Below are 13,608 nucleotides of genomic sequence, written 5' to 3'. Positions count from 1 at the left end.
ACAGTTTTTATTTAGACTGAATTTCAATGTTACTTCTGCATTGTTTGCCCTTTTTTTTATGCAGTACTTTGAGTCAAACCAGACGAACATGCCTACCTAAAAAATGAACAGTAGAAATGTTGATATGCTCCAATTTGTTACGTTCTTATGTAATTGCCCATATGCTACCTGCCCAATGAAAATCAAGCAATTTAACCCAGTTAATGTGGATGGTGGAAGCGCCAATATATTTGCGTGCACGAGCATGAACACACAAAGTTGGAACATGCTTTTGTGGCTGTTGGTTAAAACTAGCTGAAATCTATCCGGATTTATCCAAGTAAAAACATATTGGAACAGCTGGGGCTATTTGTTTATTTCTACAGAAGAATGCAAATTTAACAGAGTGCATCATAGGCCCCCTTGTTTCATTATAAAAAAAACAAATAAGTTTAATGGGAATGGTTAAAGTTACAGCAAATACAACAGTGCTGCGTATTTACATGGTTTGGGGTGGGGTGGAGTGTGTATGTTGGTGATACACAAGGTATCGCAATTGTGTGGAACAGACTCGATGGACCAGATGGTCATTACCTGTCCGTTATTGTTTGTATTTAACTGGAAGCAGAACATTTATAATGAAAACAGTAAGATCGGCAGCTAAGTTCACAATACTTCAGTATTTCCCAAGCCTTACCATTTATTTGTCATTTTTGTGATTAGAACCTTATATGGAGGGGATTTTTCCTTTTTACTTGCAGTTTTATTTCAGCTACTGTACAGCAAAAGGCTAGCACAGTGAGTACTGGGTAAGAGCAAACAGGGCAGTGATCCAATTGAGATATTCAGATGACAGCATAAACCATCAGAGCAGGATTGGAAGCGATCTGATCCATCCACCTTAAATCATATAATGCAACCGTTAAATTTCTTTATAAATATATTTATTTTTTAACCATGCCACATATTCAACTGGCATCGAAACATTAATGGCAGAATCACAGAACAAAGATATGCAGCATCAAAGAGAGGACTGAATACAAAAGTACTCTGTTAAATATAGTTAAATCCTGAACAAACATATAACTAGTTTAAGGATTATTATTACAAAGGTTAATATTTCTATGAAGCACAGATTAAAAATTATTTAAAAGCCATTTAAAATAATTTAGTAACTCAATCGAAACAGAGAATTTTGTCATTGGAGAATTGTGACTCTATTTTGAAACTCAACCACCAGATCATTTGCAGTTTTTAATTGATAGCAATCAGTTCAGACACAGTTTAACACACTGCTCAAACCTTTCACTGTGCACAAAGCAACTTTGCTTCCACTTGTGATTTTGTTGCTGACTTTACTGAATTGATCAAAAGTATCAAAAGTCTAGTGAATATCTAACATTTGACGGGTGGAATATGCCTGTGCACGAGTTCTTTTAACGTGGGGTGGCTGTTACACACCAGCTACCACACGGGGCTTAGCAAAGCAAGGTCTTGGTCTAGTGGCAAGGGGGTCCAAGACGACTGGAGACCAGGCACTGCTGTATGAGCCTAGTTGCCTACGGCAGGATGCGAGCCGTAAGCTCGACGCTGAGTAGCGCCTTTTGGCGAAGTGGTGAGAAAACCGAGGCCTGGCTGAACTACAACTCAACAGTGAGATATTTTTAACGTGCAAATTAAAATTGGCCCAATTATTGAAAATGGATTGCTGTGTTGTGACAGAATGTACAAGCCGTGTCAGGTTTGCCTTATTTAACGTAAGAAATAATTTTACAAATCTAAAATAAATAGATTTCACTTTAATGTAAATCAAGGTAAAACAGAGATCTGAAAGCAGCAACTGTAACCATACTCAGCGTACTGAATGTTAAAATAATCTCAGAACATTTTGTGCTTTGATCAGGGATACTTTGCAACAGGCAGAGCTTGCCCCAAAGCCATAGATGGAGGTCCTCTGTCATAGTACCTGCCCTGGGTTTAGCTAACTTCCGTGGATCCTGTAGACGTAGGCTATCTTTGGAACTGATCCTGATAAATTATCATCCCAAAACCCTTGAGATAACAGCACATAGGAAAACAGGCATAAAAGTGACTTCTTGCAGTTTATTCAAGATCTGGAGGACTGGAGTCCCAGAGCTGGGGCTTCTGCAGCGTGCGTATTGAGGCTTTGACCCGTGCATATTAAACGCTTCCATAAATTTGGAACTTTGGCTTTGCAAACTATCCTTGGGGTAGATCACCATCATCTTCCTCCTCTTCCAACACTTTCCCTGACCCTGGGGGAGGCCTGCAGCCTACTGGGGGAATTCTCAAGGATCTCCCTGCAGATTCACTAGCACTGTTGGCCTCGTTCACTCCCTTGTGGGAGAAAAATGGTTTCTTGTTGAATCAGCCAGAGCACAAAATAGATTTGTAAAGGGAATCAAGTCCTTCAGGCATGCTGATCTGCTATTACCCGAGAGGGTGTGCACCAGTAATTCAGCCACCCTCCATGGAGGAAGCCACCTATGCCCGAATTCCTTCAGTTGTTCATTCTGGAGCCTACCTGTAATCTACATCTCCGATGCTCTGATACTGGTAACATTTATTTCTGTATTTAATTCAAGTACTCTAGAGTCTCGCAAAATATACCGTCCATGAAATATTCCCATTTTACAGCATCGCTTCAAGAAAAAACCATCAGAGACCCTTACTACTTTCAAACTAATGTACAGACATTTGACAAGAGTCTATGTCAGATAATGACCAGGTTGTTAAATACATATTTATGTGCAAATTCTACATACACTTCAATAAGAAAAACCTGCTTTAGAGACACAGCTTAGACTAGGATTGTCGCTTTAATGGATCAGCTACTGATTCAGTACTGGTTTCAAAGACAAGAAGACTTTAAAGAAAACAATGGTATGTTTAATTTGCATGAAGTTAACCAAGTAGTGCAACCCTTTCAGACCTAGGAAATGAAAACTGATTGGGTTTTCATAAACAGATGAAGTACGAGTATGATTGATAACAAAACCTCCTGGGGTGTCACCATACAAATTGACTCAATGGTTTACGTTTACCCCAGTTATCACCGACTGTAAACCTCCTGTTACCGAGAGAATAATGACTTCAAATCTCGGACAGTTCCAGGATGCATTACTGCCAATCAAAACTGGCACATATACTTTTAATAGACCTTCTTTAATAAGAATAACTGGATAGAGTGGTATGCTCACCATGGGAGGTGTTTTGTTAAGAGGCTTCTACTCTATAACTGCCAAAATTATTTTCTGTAGGTTTTCTAATTAGCAACACAAAGCAAATTAGAGAAAAGGGTGAACTAACACAGCGTTTCTTTATTTGCAACATTCTATGATCAACTGGAGAATTTTAACCCCCCTGTATGTGTTTTATTCCAATAGAAACTTCTCCAGGGGTTAACACAGCACCGCAAGCATCCTCCAAGAGTGGGCTATTACGTTAATTATGTTTTATGATTATCATAATATAACTACTTTCTTGATTAGAACCTGCAGCTTACAAGAGAAAAATCATAAATATTCATAATCATAAAGAGCCTGCACTGAGACTCTGAAAATTCCAAGTTATAAAGTCAGATAAACAAAAAAGCAAAAATACTACATGCTCCAAAGTAGTTGCAAACAGATATTCCATGGTCATTTTTTTATGGTCAAAGTTTAATAGCCTAAATTTAGATTTCTCAATCCATAGGGCTATTCGAATTGAACTAATTTTGGAGCAAATGTTCTACACATCGCTAGTGATTCATCCAATTTTAAGATGCATTAAATCGTAGAATTGGTACAAATTCCTAATTTAGTGTGCATCCACTGCTCATCGAGGTTGTTTTCAGTCCGTATCAATCGTTCGGTTACTGAAGCTATATAGAACTGCTATTGAAAATGTCTGCTTGATATTAATCTACCACAGGTCACAATCCAAACAATAAAATGCACAAACTTTGCATCCTTTCTGTACTGGTCAGTCCATCACACCAATCAACACATTTCAGTCTCGGCTGAGATTTTATCACCGTTTTATATTCTTTTTTTCTGCCTCCAAGCCTGACCCTCTCTCTCTACTTAGATGTTGGGACAGTCTGCGCTTCTTCACAGCCTCATCAGTACATTTGACAGAAGACATGATCTATAAGGCCAGATAGATCACTTGGCTGATTTCTTTAACACGATCTTCTGTTGCTACTGATTCATCTGGCTAGGCAGAAGTTTGAATGTGAATGGAGGCTTCTTTTTTCAAAAAACAACTCTAAATGGGAGCCCAATAGTTTTACCACTTCTGCTATAAGACTGCAGTTCTGTTCATTAAATCAGTTAATTCATTGATTATCAAATGATCAATTGATAAACTATTACAGAAGATTTTGAAAACTGGTCTAAATAATTAAATAGAAAACTCTTTAGTGGTCTAAGCTTTCATTCATAAAAGCCATTCTTCTTCTTCTTCTTCTTCTGAGGCAGTCCCTCGGAGTTGAGGATGACTTGCTTCCACACTAACACCAGTTCTCAGGTGACTGATGAGTCCAATGTGGGACCTACAGTCTCTGTCACAGGTGGGGCAGACGGTGGTTGGAGGGACGGGTGGGTGGGGGTCTTGGGTTGTCCGTATTCTCCCGATGAAGAGACTCGAGGTGTTCAACGCCTTCTCAAATGCTTCTCCTCCACTTTGAGCAGTCTTGGGCCAGGGATTCCCAAGAGTCAGTGGGGATGTTACAATTTTTCAAGGAGGCTTTGAGGGTGTCCTTGAAGCATTTTCTCTGCCCCCCTAGGACTCGCTTGCCATGACGGAACTCTGAATAGAGTGTTTGTTTTGCGAGTCTTGTATCAGGCATGTGGACAATGTGGCCTGTCCATCGGAGCTGATTGAGCATGGTCAGTGCCTCGATGCTGGGGATGTTGGCCTGAGAGAGAACACTGACATTGGTATTCTGATCCACTTGTCTCACCATAAATGACAAGGAGCTAGAACCTGCACTTTTGTGGTTTGGGCGATATTTCCGGTGTGGCGTTAAAAAAGGGTTTTCAGATCGCCGGCTTCTTGCCCTCTCTCAGAGCACCTAGTTTCCACTTTTGAAAATGGGCGTTACTGCGAGTGATATAAAATGGGTGGTAGCGTTACATTTTTTTGACCTTCTGATGTAAAGTGTGGCCATCCCTAGCAATTGATCAAGATCCTGCTTCTGCATCAGAGAATGTTGCCCCCTCGGCATCCTCCGCTCCCGTACCCGTGCAACCACCGCCTCCAGCCCCCGCAATGAGGCACCACCTGAGGAGCTCCTCAGCCAGGCACCGTGGAGCGAGGAGGGGAAGGGGTAGAGGTGGGGAGAAGGAGGGGAGTAGGGAACGAAAGTGAGGTGCATGTCCGCAGGTGATGGCTGTGTTATATCTCCATCTGGGTGCATGCAATTTGTTACAATGTATGGGGGCTGGGGACCATGCTCCTGCTTTGCCTTTGTATTCTGTGTTGCTGGACATGTTGAACATGTGATTTACGTCAACTGTGGAAAAAGTGAGATGTGCGTGGGGGTTGGGTGTTATTGCCTGTGATACATGATTTCAGACCAATGTTGGTATAAAATTTTTGTTATTGAACATAACCTTGTTGCGCATTGTCTCAGATAGCTGCACCGTTACACACTGGTGATTCCTTAACATGAAAGGGTTAAATACAACTTATCAATCAACGTAAACTTTAACTGGCACCAAGGTGATGGGCACCATTGATGTCTGAGCTGCACACACACAGCAGTGTCTCAGTGTTGTCACTCACATCAACGTTCTTTCAGGCAAATCGTTCAAATATCAGCTCCTCATGTAAGAGTGGGATTTAAAAAATGGCAGCCACACCGCTGGCGTTCGTTCAGAACAGTTCCACTTTTTTGTGGGCGGTTTTTTGGGCGAGCGATATTGTGGGCGATATGGTGAAATTGACGCAGGGCAATCTGCTGAGCGTTAGTTTTGGTAAATATGCTCTTCACGACAAAAAAAAAGTGGGCGGGTGTTAATATTGAATCTCGCCGTTAAATCAGTGTGGAAATTAACGCTGGGCGATATTATGGGTGTTGATTTCGCCCATTCTGATGATTCCACCCCAAAAAAGTGGGCGGGCGGTATTATTTTTCCCCGGCGTTAAGCACATGGGCAAAGTAACATTCGGCGATAAGTTTCCTAAAAATGCCCGTCAGTTTCCATTTTGTGGCTAAATGGGCGATATATGGGTGTTATACGTCATTTCAACGGTAAAATGGGCATTAAGCATGCAAATAAAGTGCAGGTTCTAGCCCAGGGTCTTTTACAATTGTGATCCAAAACAAGTAGCACAGTCGTCAATATGAAATACTATTTCACAACTTAGCATTTTATGATTGATAACCAGAGTAGGAAAATTAAAAGTATCCTACACATACTTCTGTGTTTTTACCGGATGATGGATGGATTTTATTTCTTCCTCTGCCCCATTCTGTAAAGTTAATTTGCGGCCCCTCTTTAGCCTGTGTTGGAGGCATTTTGTGCCCCATCAGACTTATCCTCAACCTTCTTCGTAACTTTTCTCTTCATTTGAATTGTGGGGGCAGAAGGGAAACTTGGCCATAGCTTCCCACACAACCATCTTATCTTCATTAAATGCTTCTCTCCAAAAGAGCCTGGTTGGGATAGCAAACAGACAAAAGTTTTGAAGGAAAGGGAGGAGAATTGCATCTGTATATGGCACTAATATTTGGCCTTGTCCAATAGACAGTCCAATTGGAAAGTTCAAGTAAGTACATTTTCCTGACCTTTGCCCTTGAGGACAAAGGTCAGGACAAAAGGGGAGGAGAGATGCCCAGGTCATTTAGTCTCTGTGCCTGCGATTTGCAGGACTCTGCCGGGGAGGAAGGGGCGGACTTTAGCTTGAAGCTGCAGTAGGTATAAACCAATCAGAGGCAGGTTAGGTAGGTGGCAAGAGACAAGCCTGGCATCCCGCTTTATGTCCCAGATCACTCACTTGCTGAGCGACCCAAGGCAAGGCCACCTACAGAACAAGATGCTACGGATAGCCCCAGGCCCCTGCCAAAGAATTGCAGACGGGCTGCCTTAGAAACATAGAAAACATAGAAAATAGGTGCAGGAGTAGGCCATTCGGCCCTTCTAGCCTGCATCGCCATTCAATGAGTTCATGGCTGAACATGCAACTTCAGTACCCCATTCCTGCTTTCTCACCATACCCCTTGATTCCCCTAGTAGTAAGGACTTCATCTATAGAAACATTCTTTCTCTTCCCCGCACCCACCCCCCCCCCGACCCCCCGAAGATTATCCACTCCAATGGGAACCTCCCGGCTATCGTCCGCCATCAGAAGCGAGAAGGTCCTGGACCCGAGAGACCTGCGGCTACAGCCTAACTTTCCTGACCCTACTGCCAACACTGGGCCTGCCCCATTCCATGCGAGTGGCTCAGGACGGGAAATCTCAGTGAACCTGAGGCTGGACAGGAGCAGCTCACTTCAGGGGCTGGGAGGAGGCAAAAAAAGCTGCAACAACATATTCTGCAAAATTTAAAGCAAATTAGTTGGTCATTTATATCCACGTAATCAAATTGGTTGGCATGGCCAGCAGGATACACATCCCGTGGAAATGACTTGAGAAATTGTTATAACCAGTCTGTTTACGAATATTCCTAACTTATACTAATTTTAAAAAGCTGCTAAACTGGTTCTCAAAGACAAATATCTTGCAACCAGCACTTTCTTGTGGAATTTGATTTAGGACTCTTATGCTTTAGGTAAAAAAAAAACTTGTATCGACAAGCCAGGCACGACAGCTAGTAAATAATCACATGCCAGAAAATAATATCTTGTGTAATAAATTACAGCTACAGATAATCCAAGATCTATTCATCAATTTTATTTCCAATTCGTGCAAAGTCTTGCTTTTTTGGATTAATCACAAGGAAGCATCCTTTATAGCATTTCCCCAGCTCTGGGAGCAAAGTGGCTCTCGCCAAAAAAAACTAGTGATAAAAAGTAAGGGGCTCATTCACCTCCTGTCTGGAGCATCTCATTGTTGAGTAGGCAGTAAAATTATAAAGCCCTGCAACATCACAACCTGTTTGACATTTACACTTTTCAGTAACAGTCATGTAAAAGCCCTGATTAAAGCAACGTGGCAAAGTAGGACGTGTGTTTGCATCAGGTCCGTTCCGAACACGATGAAGTATTGATCTTGCTGTGTCTGGCTCACTCTAAATCGCTCTTGTACACCTCCTAGTTGCCAACTACAGAGTAGCATCAGTAAATGCTCGAGAGCAGGTTGCCTGCTTTGACTGATGAGGTGGGCTGACAAAAGTAGGATTTTTTCCCCCTCATTTTTCCTTTCTTTAAATAAAAATCTCAGTAATCCACCCAACATATTGCGGCTACAATCTTATGAACCACAGTTTTAATCAAACACAGACCTGCTTGCCATAGTTCAGATCACTCTGTACACAGAAAACTCTCAAACTGCACTCTTAAAAGTCAATTTGAAAGACTTCCCAAATAAAACTATTTTTACAAATTTGGAAAACTTGAGTTGCATCTATTTCACATGCAAGTCATTTTTTTTGTTACAAAACTGCACACAGGCCCAATTTTACTAAACATAAAACTATTCAATTGAGGTGACCTGAAACATTTAGCTGCTTAAAGTGATGTAGGGAAGGAATTGTAGACTGCAATCACAATTTTGAACTAAAGCAAATCTCACTAGTTTATCAATCGCCACAACATCACATCCTAACTCTAAAGTCATTTACTTTTATCTCCGACAGCAACTCTATGTCAAGTAAACATACCAACACACTAGAGGCTTGTGTCTCCAAGCACTGTGCACTTCTGGTGGCAAATAGAAACATTGGCCCCAAGGTCAGGTACACCATTTTAGTCTGCTGATGGGTCGATGCCTGGTGACACATCTGCCCATAGAATAAGTGGCGCAGATCTGGCAACAATGAAAGCAGTTCTGTAATATAAATGGGTATCAAACATTTCCCATACCAGCTCATGCATTCTCTGAATGAGATTACTAACCTGGGTCAAATTGGTGGAAAATTGTGTGCTGCGAACCACAGCCACTAAACTGGGTTAAGAATTAAAATATGTTTCTATCTAGCTGCCAGGTTAGTTTGGGCTGGATTCAAATGCTCCAAAGAACAATTTGCTAACTCACTATAAAACTAATAATAGCAAAGTCACTTTTGCACAGCTGTTAAAAGATATTCAGCAATAAAAATGTAAAACTTGAATAAACATAGTTGCATAGAGAGTAAAACATGCTATTTTCTGTCAGAGGTGTGGTTGGAAGGATGATAATCAGTTAGTAATTCTAGATAATAAGCCAAATTAGTAGATTTCTGCTGAAATAGTTGGTCATTTGATAAGTTGAGTTAGAAACAGTTCGGCATCTTCAACAAAAATATTTTGACCAACTAAAATGAGAATAATTGCGATAAAGATGCACAGGTATTATAGCTCAAGCATGTTCTAATTGGAATAACATAGTATGCCTGGGCTAGATCAGTTCATTTCTACAAATCCGCAAATTAATATTCATATTCTAATGTCAGTTTGCTCAATTAGCAGCACTCTTGCATTAGAGACACAACGTTGTGGGTTCAAGCCCCTACCCGACTTGAGTACATAATCTAGGCTGCAACTTCACTCAGAGGTGCCATAATTCAGATGAGACATTAAACCAAGTTCAAGTGAACGTAAAAGATCCCGTGGTTCTATTTGAAGTTGTGTAGAGAGCGTTGGCCAAGATGCTTCCCTCAATTATCACGACCAAAAAAAGCAGATTAAACTAGTTGTTCATCTCATCAGCTTGCTAAATGCAAAATTGGCTGCTGCATTTATCTAAAAAGAAATAGGGAGAGCATTTCTAAAACTAATTAGTTGGGTTTGAAGATCTTTGAGGCGCCCCAAGCTGCTTCACAGCTACTGATTTACTTTTGAGGTATAGTCACTTGCAAATTCTGATCTGAGGAAAACAAAATGTGGATGCCCTTACAGATTGGAAAGTCATTCAGGTAACAGCATTATGCTGCATTCCCAGACCATGCAACCATCAATCAGGCCAGGTAAACTAAATGGGTTTAAAATAGGGAATAGAGTAGCAGAGAGTTGAAAAGTGGATGGAGGGAGGGGTGGGGGGCAGTAGAGTACGAGAGTGCCTGGATAGATCCCCTTTGCTTCTAATCTACATAAACAATTGATGCCAAAATCAATTTTAAGCTTGTCAAATTTGTAGAAGACACTAAAATAGAAAGAGCAGTAGAGCGGAGAATACAGTTAATCATTTGTAGAAGCTTTTAGGTTATGCAAATGGTCAGACAAATAGCTAATGAGACTCAATAATGAATGTAAAGTAATACACAGAGAGGGGAAAAATGTGTGGCAGAAGTACACAATGAATGGAATTAGCACAGTGAGATTCAGAAAGGGACCTGGGAGAGGTCATAAATATATTACTGCCAATATCTAGATATTCTGGCCATACAGTTAAAAAAGCCCATACATTGTTGGTATGTGTAGTTAGAATAGCAGAGTGCAAGTCTTCCAAGGTTTAGATCAGCCATGATCTTATTGAACAGCGGAGCAGGCACGACGGGCCAAATAGCCAACTCCTATTTCTAATGTTATGTTCTTTTTTTTATGCTAATGCCTTATGTCTTATGATTCTGGTTGGGGTGGAATGTAGAATGTTTTAGTGTAAGGGGTGTCGCAGTTGCGTGGGGCGGACTGGTTGGGCTGGGTGCTAGTTACCTTTCCGCCATTGTTCATAGGTTTATATGTAACGTTCAGGGCTGCTGACCGAGGGCTGGCGCAGACACGATGGGCAGAAATGGCCTCCTTCTGCGCTGTAAATTTCTATGTTTGTATAATCCAATGGCTAGTCCCTGCCCAGAGCACAGTTTGGGGTTTTTGTTGGCATGCTGCACAAGTTCTCCATGCATAGGAGAAGGAAAGCACAAGAACAATTCCAAGTGTAAAAGGGATAAGGTATGAACAAAAATTACAGAAGCTCAAGGAATATAGCCTTGACAGAAGGTTGGGAGGACCTTAGAGATAAATAATGTTTTAAAAGGTATAGATAAGGCACATCTAGAATATCAATTCAAAATAGAACAAGAGGGCATTTAAATTAGCGAAAAGTAAATTTAAGGCATGTATTAAAAAATGTCCTTTTCACTGAAGAATAGGTGATCCTTATACTGTACCACACAACAGCCTCAAATGGCTGGAATTTATTGAATCTTTCCAACTCCAAAGAGCATAACGTGCCCAAACACAAAATAGCATTCGGACAGTATTTTTGTCTTTGAAAACTATTTAAGGCCTCGATTGTGAACAGTGTAGAGATAACTCTCTAGTGTCCCATTCACCATTAACATACAAGATCAACTATAGCAAACGTGCTATAAATTAGGAATGTATGCCAAAAGAAAAGATAGTTTATAAATACACTTCAAATGAGTAGCAATGGTTGGCAATCTATATACTAATTTTAGTGTTTCAACTGATCAGATCAACCAGATATTCAAAGAATGAATTCATCTCAGGGTAGTGCCAAAATATGGATTATAAAAAGGTTGATTACTTAACTAGAGTCTTGTTCACTCTTTTAATGCAAGTCAACATATAAACAGGAATTCCATCGGGGAACAATCTCTTTGGGATACTGTTGTTTATATTTTCATAATGCACATTTGGCTTTCTGAGCAGATCCTCAGTTCTTTGTCTATAGAGGCAATGAAAAGGGATAATTGAGAGCATCAAAATATTCCAGCCCAACTTCAGTGCAAATGAGATCAAATTGTGATTAAACCACAATGTGCGATTAAACATGAAATATAGTATGCAAACTTCAAAAGCATAGACATTAAAGAAAGTACTTCAAGCCAAACAAGTCAGAAAGAGGAGTTACCCAGGAAGAATCTTTGAATGCAGTTGAACTTTACTCCAGGAGTCCATCTAGAGTACATAACTATTCTTCCTCATTCGTACAGCCTTCACATACGAATAAGGAAGTATATTATTAGCACGAATATACTGGAGGCAAATCTCCGAGGACATGTTACAGCTTGCCAACCTGAAAATGACTCTGTTTTCTGTCCGTTAACCAATCCTCAATCCATGCTAGTATATTACCCCCATGAGCCTTAACTTTGTTTAAGCACCTCTTGTGTGGCACCTTATCGAATGCCTTCAGAAAATCCAATTACACCACGTTCACTGGTTCCACCTTATCTATTCTGCTAGTTACAACCTCAAAAAACTCTTAACAGATTTGTCAAACATGATTTCCCTTTCATAAATCTATGTTGACTCTGCCCAATCCTATTATTATTTTCGAAGTGCCCTGTAACCACGTCCTTAATAATAGATTCTAGCATTTTCCCTACAACTGATGTCAGGCTAACTGGTCTGTAGTTCCTTGTTTTCTCTCTTCCTCCTTTCTTAAATAGCGGGGTTGCATTTGCTACCTTCCAATCCGCGGGAATTGTTCTAGGGTCTATGGAATTTTGGAAGATGACAACCAATGCACCCACTATCTCTACAGCCACCTCTTCTAAAACCCTGGGATGTAGACCATCAGGTCCAGGGGATTTATCGGCTTCCAGTCCATTAATTTCTCCAGTACTATTTTTTTTACTAATACTAATTTCTTTCAGTTCCTCATTCTTGCTAGACCCTTGATTCTCCACTATTTCTGGGAAGTATTTCTGCATCTTCTTCCGTGAAGACAGACACAAAGTATTTGTTTAATTTCTCTGCCATTTCCTTATTCCCCATTATAATTTCTCCTGTCTCAGCCTGTAGAGGATCCACATTTACTTTTGCTAATCTTTTCCTTTTTACCTATAGAAGTTTTTACGGTCTGTTGTTATGTCTCTCACTAGTTTACTTTCATATTCTATTTTCCCTTCATCAATTTCTTGGTCCTCCTTTGCTGAATTCTAAAATCCTTCCAATCCTCAGACTTACTGCTCTTTTTGGCAACATTATAAGCCCTTTGATCTAACACAATCTTTAACTTCCCTTATTAGCCACAGTTGGACCACTCTTCCTGTGGGACTTTTGTTCCTTAAAGGGATGAATGTTTGTTGTAAATTATGTATTAATTCTTTAAATGATAGCCATTGCTTGTCTACCATCATACCTTTTAATGTAGTTTCCCAATCTACCTGCGCCAACTCGCCCTCATACCTACATAGTTTGCTTTGTTTAGATTGAAGACCCTAGTTTTAGATTTAACTAAATTACTTTCAAACTAACATATTATGGTTACTCTTCCCTATTTGCCTCTTCACTACAAGGTTATTAATTAACCCTTTCTCATTGCTCAATACTAGATCTAGAATAGCATGTTCTCTGGTTGGTTCCTCAACTTATTGATCTAGAAAACCATCTTGGAAACATTCCATGAATTCATCCTCCACACTATTACTGCAAATTTGGTTTGCCCAGTCTATATGTAGATTAAAGTCCCCCATGATCATTGTATTACCCTTGTTACATGCACCTCTAATTTCCTGGTATATATTCTGCCCCACATTATAACTACTGTTTGGGGGGGGGGGGGGTCTA

General features: G+C 40.4%; 1 protein-coding gene across 3 annotated transcripts in view; it reads right to left on the bottom strand.

The window, feature by feature from the left end:
* The window catches only part of pex14 (peroxisomal biogenesis factor 14), a 256,878-nt gene that overhangs the window by 68,204 nt on the left and 175,066 nt on the right, over positions 1 to 13,608 (bottom strand). The gene's annotated exons all lie outside the window — the stretch shown is intronic.

The sequence above is a fragment of the Pristiophorus japonicus genome, chromosome 18 (genome assembly GCF_044704955.1).
Source record: "Pristiophorus japonicus isolate sPriJap1 chromosome 18, sPriJap1.hap1, whole genome shotgun sequence".
NCBI lineage: Eukaryota > Metazoa > Chordata > Chondrichthyes > Pristiophoridae > Pristiophorus > Pristiophorus japonicus.
Note: the sequence above shows the minus strand (reverse complement) of the source record. Positions and strands in the feature narration are given on the sequence as shown.